At 45.3% G+C, this 7,600-nt stretch overlaps 1 protein-coding gene across 1 annotated transcript in view; it reads left to right on the top strand.

Annotated features, from left to right (window-relative positions):
- Positions 1-2,287: 2,287 nt before the first annotated feature.
- Positions 2,288-7,600, top strand: part of si:ch211-137a8.4 (neurofilament heavy polypeptide) — a 54,545-nt gene continuing 49,232 nt past the window's right edge. Inside the window, exon 1 of the mRNA XM_037775460.1 lies at positions 2,288-2,599. The gene's annotated coding sequence lies outside the window, so the exon portion shown is untranslated. The remainder of the gene's footprint in view (positions 2,600-7,600) is intronic.

Here is a 7,600-nt window from a genome sequence, read left to right as displayed (position 1 = left end):
AGTGGCGTAACTTAAGTACAAGTTACAAAAACTACTTATTTAGGTTATGTGACAAAATCAGCGTGAATACAGGTTAACAGCTGTGTGATCATTACATTTAAGATGAGGGATCAGGGTTAGAGGTGACGTATAAAGTTGTCTTCTTAACTGACCGTGACTGGGAACCCTCATATCATCGTTTTGCAAACACTCTGTTTTCTCCATCCTCCTCTAGAGACAAAAAGCAGGCGAACCCCTAGTGTCCAAGAAAATAGTTCTGGATCTGTGGCGGCGTCCAGAGATGATTCACGGCTATGTCCACCTGTAGCTCTTCCCTCTGTTCTGCTGTGTTGTGCATCAGGTTTATTGTGCCGGTGTCTGTGAAGCGTGAACTCACCTGTGAGTGTATATGGACACTGGGACGACCTCTAACCCTGCCCTGACAATCTGTCATCTGTCATGTTTTACAGATACCTGCTGGCGGGGGATTGTTAGGGCCAACTGGGAACACCTGAGTCCAGTGTTCCCAGTGTTCCCAGTCTATAAAGATAGTCTCCCTCTATCTGCCTCTCTGCTGCAGCTTTCTCCCTTATACCTACTGGCACCCGCTAGTTTAGTTTGGTCTGCTGTCTTAGTTTGTTTTCATGCCTTGTTTTGCATCTTACAGTACAACAGACATCCATCACTCATGCACCCTTACACCACTGACTATACTGACATCCACTCCACACATCTTAATAATCCTTAGTTGGTACCTTCATTTACTTCATTTGGTTATCTTTAGTTAAAACTTGATTATCGTGTGTCTCCTGTTTGTTGTGGTCTAAGAGCCGGGTCATAACAACACCTATATTCATCATCAGTGGACATAAATTTGATATTTAAAGATGCATTTCCCTTATATTGACTTTACGACATACTGCACAGCAACAATACTTCTTCCTGTTTGTGTAACGTTGGCTTATTCTGTCACGTCAGTCCCGTGAGTCACGAGACTCGCTCGTCTGTGAAGTTAACGTCAACCACGACCGTTTCCTGACCACTAACTAAATGGTTGTGTTGCCTAAATGGAAGTTTATTTTGAAAGGATACTATGCATGTAAGGAGCATTTATTGACCCACTGAGCAAAGACACGTACAAAAGACATATATTTAACGTCTCTGTTGACGTCCGAAGACGTCCACTGAGGAGCCAGAATGAAAGTTTTTGCAATGTCTTTTTTTAAACGTCTTTTTAATGTTCAACTATTGATGTCAACCTGAGTTGCACGTCCACAGACATCCTAAAGGGGTCCTAGTCAGATGTTCAAATATTGAACCCAACTTGCACTGCAGTCTACCATACGTACAAAAGTGACGTCAAATGTTTGCTGGGGACACACCGTCCCTGGTCCGTCCAAAAGTAACAAAAGAGGGGTACTCCGTGCGCTGGTTCCCGATGCCGAGGGGCGCTGACCAAGCAGCGCTATTTGACGAGTTGGGTGTGAGAACACGAATCGATGCGTTAAAATTCATAACTGCTATAAAAGACCCACTTATACGTCCTGCATCGCTGCTGAATATTGCTTCTGGATATCAGATACCAGGCGGAGTAAAACACCAAATTATGACATCACAACCGCTCTAAACACAGTGTCTCTTCTGGAGGACAGACCGCGTGGAGACGCTCCGCTGCTGAAACACTTTCCAGCGGACGCTTGAACAGCGCTGACGGTGCAACCGGAACACAACACAACTCCGCCAACGACCAGAGAACGTTTTTAAATCTCCTCTCCGTCTTCTTCCAGTTCACTCTGAATGGTTGATGTTTGAAAGAAGAAGGGAGGAGGGCCTCCTCACCCCCCCACTACTCCTCCTCCTCCCTATTCTCCCCTCCTCTTCTTGCTCTTGATGCTTTGCCCCCATTGTTCTCCTGCCGTCACACACACACACACACACACACACACACACACACACACACACACACACACACACTAGTACAAAACAATGCCTGAACCGTGAATGGAGCAGCCACCACAGGGAGAGTTGTAAACTGTTGGCGCCCAGACTACTGCTGACTCTCTCTCTCTCTCTCTCTTTCTCTCTCTTTCTCTCTGTCTCTCTCTGTATCTCTCTCTCTCTTTCTCTCTGTCTCTCTCTCTCTCTCTTTCTTTCTTTCTCTGTTTCTCTCTCTCTCTCTCTCTCTCTCTGTCTCTCTCTCTCTCTCTCTCTGTTCTGCTAAAATGAACCCCCAGAGAAGATAATTTCTCTGTAAACCCTCTTTAACTGGGGGATGAAATTGAGGGAGGGAGGGAGGGAGGGATGGAGGGGAGGGGCTGGTGGTCTCCATGGTTGCTAGGGGCAACCATAGGGGAGTGAGCGTCCGTCCGTGCGTGTGGACTACATATAGTGTGTGTGTGCGTGCGTGCATCCCGCCAAATCCATCCCTCACAATTGGCCGAGAGAGACACACACAGAGAGAGACAGAGAGAGAGAGAGAGGTAGAGAGACATAGAGGATGGCTGGTAGGATTATTTAGCTCCAGCAGCAGCAGCGTCTTTTCGCCTCCAACACAACAAGCTTATTACCTTTCTCTCTCTCCACGCGCTTGGAAACGGATTTACGCGCAAAGGAAAAGAAGGTTTGTTTGGTTCATTTTATTCTTATCTTATTCTTCTCCTCATCATCTCCCTGCATGCATTCATGCATTCATGCATTCATCTTCATCTTATTTATTCATCAGTCTCACCATTTCTTTTATTATAACATGTTTTATTCGGTGGTGGTTCGAGGCTACAGGTTTAATGGCGATTAGCTGGATGGATGGGGGGTGATAGTGGCGGTGGAGGGGGAACCGACTGGGGGGTTGGGGCTTGTTTTTGTCGGTTACTTGGTTATTTGGAGGGTCTCTGGTTGTGGTGATGAACAATGAACACAATGAACGGGGGGTGCTGTTTGGCGACGGTTTGGCGATGGTGGTGGTGTGTGTGCACAGAAAACTGCTGCTGCTGCTGCTCGGGAATATTTCCCATAAAAATATGAGACATTTTATGATTTTGTAGTTTGGCTCCGGATCAACCCCCAGCGCAGTCTGCTGTCTGCTGCTGCTGGAGCAACAAATAATATCGATTCTATATGTTATAATATTCATGTTGGGGCTCAAACTGTGTGATTATGTTTTATAATATTCCTGCAGATGCTCTATTTGTTGCTCTCGTGCACACACACGCACGGTCAAATGTCTGTGTGCATGTGACATATGTCATCTGTTCATGTGCGTGCGTGTCTCCAACATGTGTGTTTTTTCTTATCGCGTGCACTCTGGAGAATAAACATCCAAATGTGCGTAAAGTTGCGCCTTTATTATAATAATAAGAATATCAAAAACACGTTCTAGAATATCAGGGGCAATACATTCTAGAATATTAAAGAATGCGCGCGCAGAGAGAGAGACTTAGAAGTGGGCCGGGGGGGTGGTGTGTGTGTGTGTGTGTGTGTGTGTGTGTGTGTGTGTGTGTGTGTGTGTGGAGGAGGGGGGGGTTCTCAGCCATTTTTTCGATGAAGCGCGTGTGTAAAGAGAAAAAACGCACGCACATGGGCGACAGACAGACTGAAAATCACATCCTAATCACAGTGTGCATGTGTGTGTGCATGTGTGTGTGTGTGTGTGAGATGGAAACGAGGTCAGCATGCAGCGCGCACGAAGAAGCAGCGAAAACATCGTTAAAAGCATCATTTAAATATTAATATGAATATGATTATTATTATTATTATTATTATTATTATGTTGCTGCTGCAGTTTTTTATCTGTGAGCTGGTTGAAGGGAGGATGCAGCCTCCTTCTGTCCTCTCCTCTCCTCATCTCCTCTACTCTTCTCTCCTTTTCTCTCTTCTCTTCTCTCCTCTCCTCTTTTCTCCTCTCCTCTCCTCTTCTCTCCTCTCCTCTCCTCTTCCCTCCTCTCCTCTTCTCATCTCTTTTCTCCTCTCCTCTCCTCTCCTCTCCTCTCTCCTCTCCTCTCCTCTCCTCTCCTCTCCTCTCCTCTCTCCTCTCCTCTCCTCTCCTCTCCTCTCCTCTCCTCTCCTCTTATCTCCTCTCCTCTCCTCTCCACTCCTTTCCTCTCCTCTCCTCTCCTCTTATCTCCTCTCTCGTCTCCTCTCCTCTCCTTCACAATAGACAAGGGGGCTGCTTGTTGGGAATTTGGCGCTTCACTTGTTTTGCTCAATGAGGAATTCAGTGTGAGCCCCTCTCTCTCTCTCTCTCCCTCTCTCTCTCTCTCTCTCTCTCTCTCTCTCTCTCTCCCTCTCTCTCTCCCTCTCTCTCTCTCTGTTGTTGTTGTTGTTGTTGTTGTTGTTGATGATGTCCATGAACCCCTCCACTCCATTCGCTGCTCTTTTTATCACCCTCTCTTATTATTATTGCTCCCTCTCTCTCTCTCTCCATCCATTGACTGATCATTGTCTCTCTGTGCGCGCGGTGCCTTATTATCGTGTCTCTATTGTTCTCTGTGTAAAGTCTGACACGGTTTGAACCTTTAAACTCACAACCATGACATGTTTTATATAATATCTCTAGAGGTCCACTCACTCCTTTATTTCTGCTGCTATAATATTTAAATTATTATAATTATTATTATTGCTGTAAAATAATATTCTTTAGTAATATTTTTTTTAGTTTAATTTGTGTATTTTTGTGTGGAAGGAGAGAAGGAATAAAACATGTCGCCATATTAGAAGCTTTTTTTTTTTTGCCCCCCAAAATGGAGGGGGGGGGGAGAGGGGGGGGGGGGAGGAGGGGGGGCTCCGAGCAGCTCATTAGCAATGCAAATTAGGTGTGAGGGGGGGGGGCTCGGGCACCTGCTGTCTCCTCCTCTTCCTCCTCCTCCTCCTCCTCAGCCTCGGGAACGCGCCTCCCTCTCTCCTTCTCATTAGAATTACCCTCCTTGTCCGCGGCGTTCGGAGCTTTTGACGGATATAAAAAAATATATAAAAAGAAATTGAAGAAGAGCTCGAGCGCGTCTGTGTGTGTGTGTGTGTCTCGCGCTCTCAAGCAGCGGGTGCGTTTAGCATAACAAAGGGAGGAGGAGGAGAGGAGAGAGGAGAGGAGAGGAGGGGAGAGGAGAGGAGAGGAGAGGGGAGGAGAGGGGAGAGGAGAGGAGAGGAGAGGAGAGGGGAGAGGAGAGGAGAGGAGAGAGGAGAGGAGAGAGGAGAGGAGAGGAGAGGGGAGAGGAGAGGAGAGGAGAGGAGAGGGGAGAGGAGAGGAGAGGAGAGAGGAGAGGAGAGTTTTAAAGGGAGAAATGAAATAAATGGGAGGAGGAGATGATTTAAAGGATAAAGATGGAGGATAGTGAAGGAAAAGTTTTAGCATTAATAATCCACTCCATCATCTATTTAAATGTATTTGTAATCAGATATGATGTCATTTAAATGATTTATTAATCTAGGATTTCTAGTAAGTTTGGTCGTCTTTTGTCTTTTAGTGACGTTTGTGACGTGTCTTCAGGAGTTGTGTTACGTTGTTTACGTACTTATTTTATGCCCAGCCATGATGTTTTCCCCTTACCCTAACTAAGTGGTTTTGTGCCTAAACTTAAAGCTTCAGTATATTTTTAGCATCATTGGGCAAAAATCCCATAATAACCTTTCATCATATTGTAATTCAAGTGTCCTGAGAGATAACTAGACTTCTGCTCTTCCTCATGGCTCTGTTTTCAGGCTTTAGGACATCTAGCCCGTGACGGGAGACTTTGACCAATCACAGGTCATTTCAGAGAGAGAGCGTTCCTATTGGCTGTGCTCCGGTCATGTGACCAGAACTTGGTGTTCCTTCACCAGATTTCACAATGGTGACGGCGTCACAAACTTTCTCATTTTACAGCTAAACCGTGCTACAAGATGATTCTGAGAACATCTGAGGAGAGAAATAGACATTAACGTAACAGAATATTGATTCATATTTGATCAGCGCTGTCTGGTTTGACCGTTTGGTCGGAGTTCACAGTGATTGACAGCCGGCTCTCATAGACGGCAGATGGACAGCAGACCTCAGATCAGCTCTTACTGCTTGTTTTCCTCCAGTCTGTGAAATCTTGCAGATGCCGTTAGGAGCACTGGAGGACACCGGAGGACACAGAGACACATGATGTTTTTCAGGTTACCTGTCTCATGTTCTACTGTCACGATATAGCGACTTTTTTATAAAAATATTTTTTTTTAAATCATATTTGCTCCAATCTCGCCTACTTCAGCTTTAACTGTGGACGTTACCATAGTAACGGCACGCGGAAAAGCCTCAAGACCAGGTTTCATGTCAAAATCAAACATAATCCGGGAGAAACAACCCGGCGTATAAATAGCACGATGATGACGCATTTTAGGCTTTTCACTCGTCATTTATACGCCACGGGCTTAACGTTGTGAAACGGCTTTTTGCGTGTCATTTAACACCCCGTCATTAACGTGAAATGGGCTTAAAATAAGTACATAATCTAAGTAAAATATTACTGTAAACAACGTAACATAAGTACGGAAACCACGTCACTAAAAGACACGTGAGAAGGTTGAAATGCGTCCTCATGATACGCAGAACGTCCGTGTCATGTCGTGGTATTTATACGTCTTCCCAAGAGACCGGGGTTGTAAAATAACAGAAGGGTTAAAGGTCAAAAGGATGAAGAGGAGATGAGTAGAAGACAGGAAAGATGGAAGGACAGTGGACACGAGATACAGACAAGATGAATTAAGGAAAAAGGAAGAAGAAGAAGAAGAGAGTGATGTTAGAGCAGTGAAAGGCAGATGAGAGGAGGAGAGTATAAAGAGGGACATGACAGGAGAGGAATGAAGAGGAGAAAGGATGGATGATGAAGGAAAGTATACAAAGGAAAGGAAGGACAAAGACTGAGAATGGGAAGATGACAGGACAAATTAAAGGATAGCAGAGATGAGACGTGACAAGAGACAGAAAAGAAAGTAAGGAGAAGGAAATGGAAGAGGAGGAACGGAGGCAAAGTTGAAGACATTGAAGGGAAAAGAGGAGGTGAAGAGAGAGAAGAGACATTGATGGAGAGTAAAATAAGTATTATAGAGGAGAAGAAAGAGGACGGGACAACTTCAGGACGAGAGATTTAAGACAAGAGGTTGAGAAGACAGGAAATGAAAGGATTGAGGGGAGGAGGTGAAGGAGGACACATTTAAAAGGCAGATAAAAGGAAAGGAGGAGTAGAAGAAAAGAAAGGGGACAAAGATGTAAAATGGGAAGACGGTGGACACATGGAAGGAGAGGGAAGACATTTTAAGGAAGAGATGAATGAAAGGAGGAAAGATGGAGGACAGGAGGTGGAAAGGAGGAAAAAGATGGGACAAACTAGACATGGATCTGATAAGGTGATGGTGAGGAAGAGGAGGAAGAGGAGGAGGAGGAGGAAGGGCTGCATTCAGCCACGTGTCCACGCCAGCTAACCGCGAAAAAAACCCGCTGAGCAGATGGAAGGAAAATGGTTGTTTAGACGTGGAACATGGCGTCCGCTGTGGCGAGGGACAAGGACTAAATTGTTCAGTAATGTACAGAACATTTCCCTTCGCTCTGTTCACATCACATGCACATCATGAGGGGAGTTAAACTCCACATAAAACCAGCGTGCACAAA

The sequence above is a fragment of the Sebastes umbrosus genome, chromosome 7, assembly GCF_015220745.1.
Source record: "Sebastes umbrosus isolate fSebUmb1 chromosome 7, fSebUmb1.pri, whole genome shotgun sequence".
Taxonomy (NCBI): domain Eukaryota; kingdom Metazoa; phylum Chordata; class Actinopteri; order Perciformes; family Sebastidae; genus Sebastes; species Sebastes umbrosus.
This window is presented reverse-complemented; position numbering and strand designations above follow the sequence as displayed.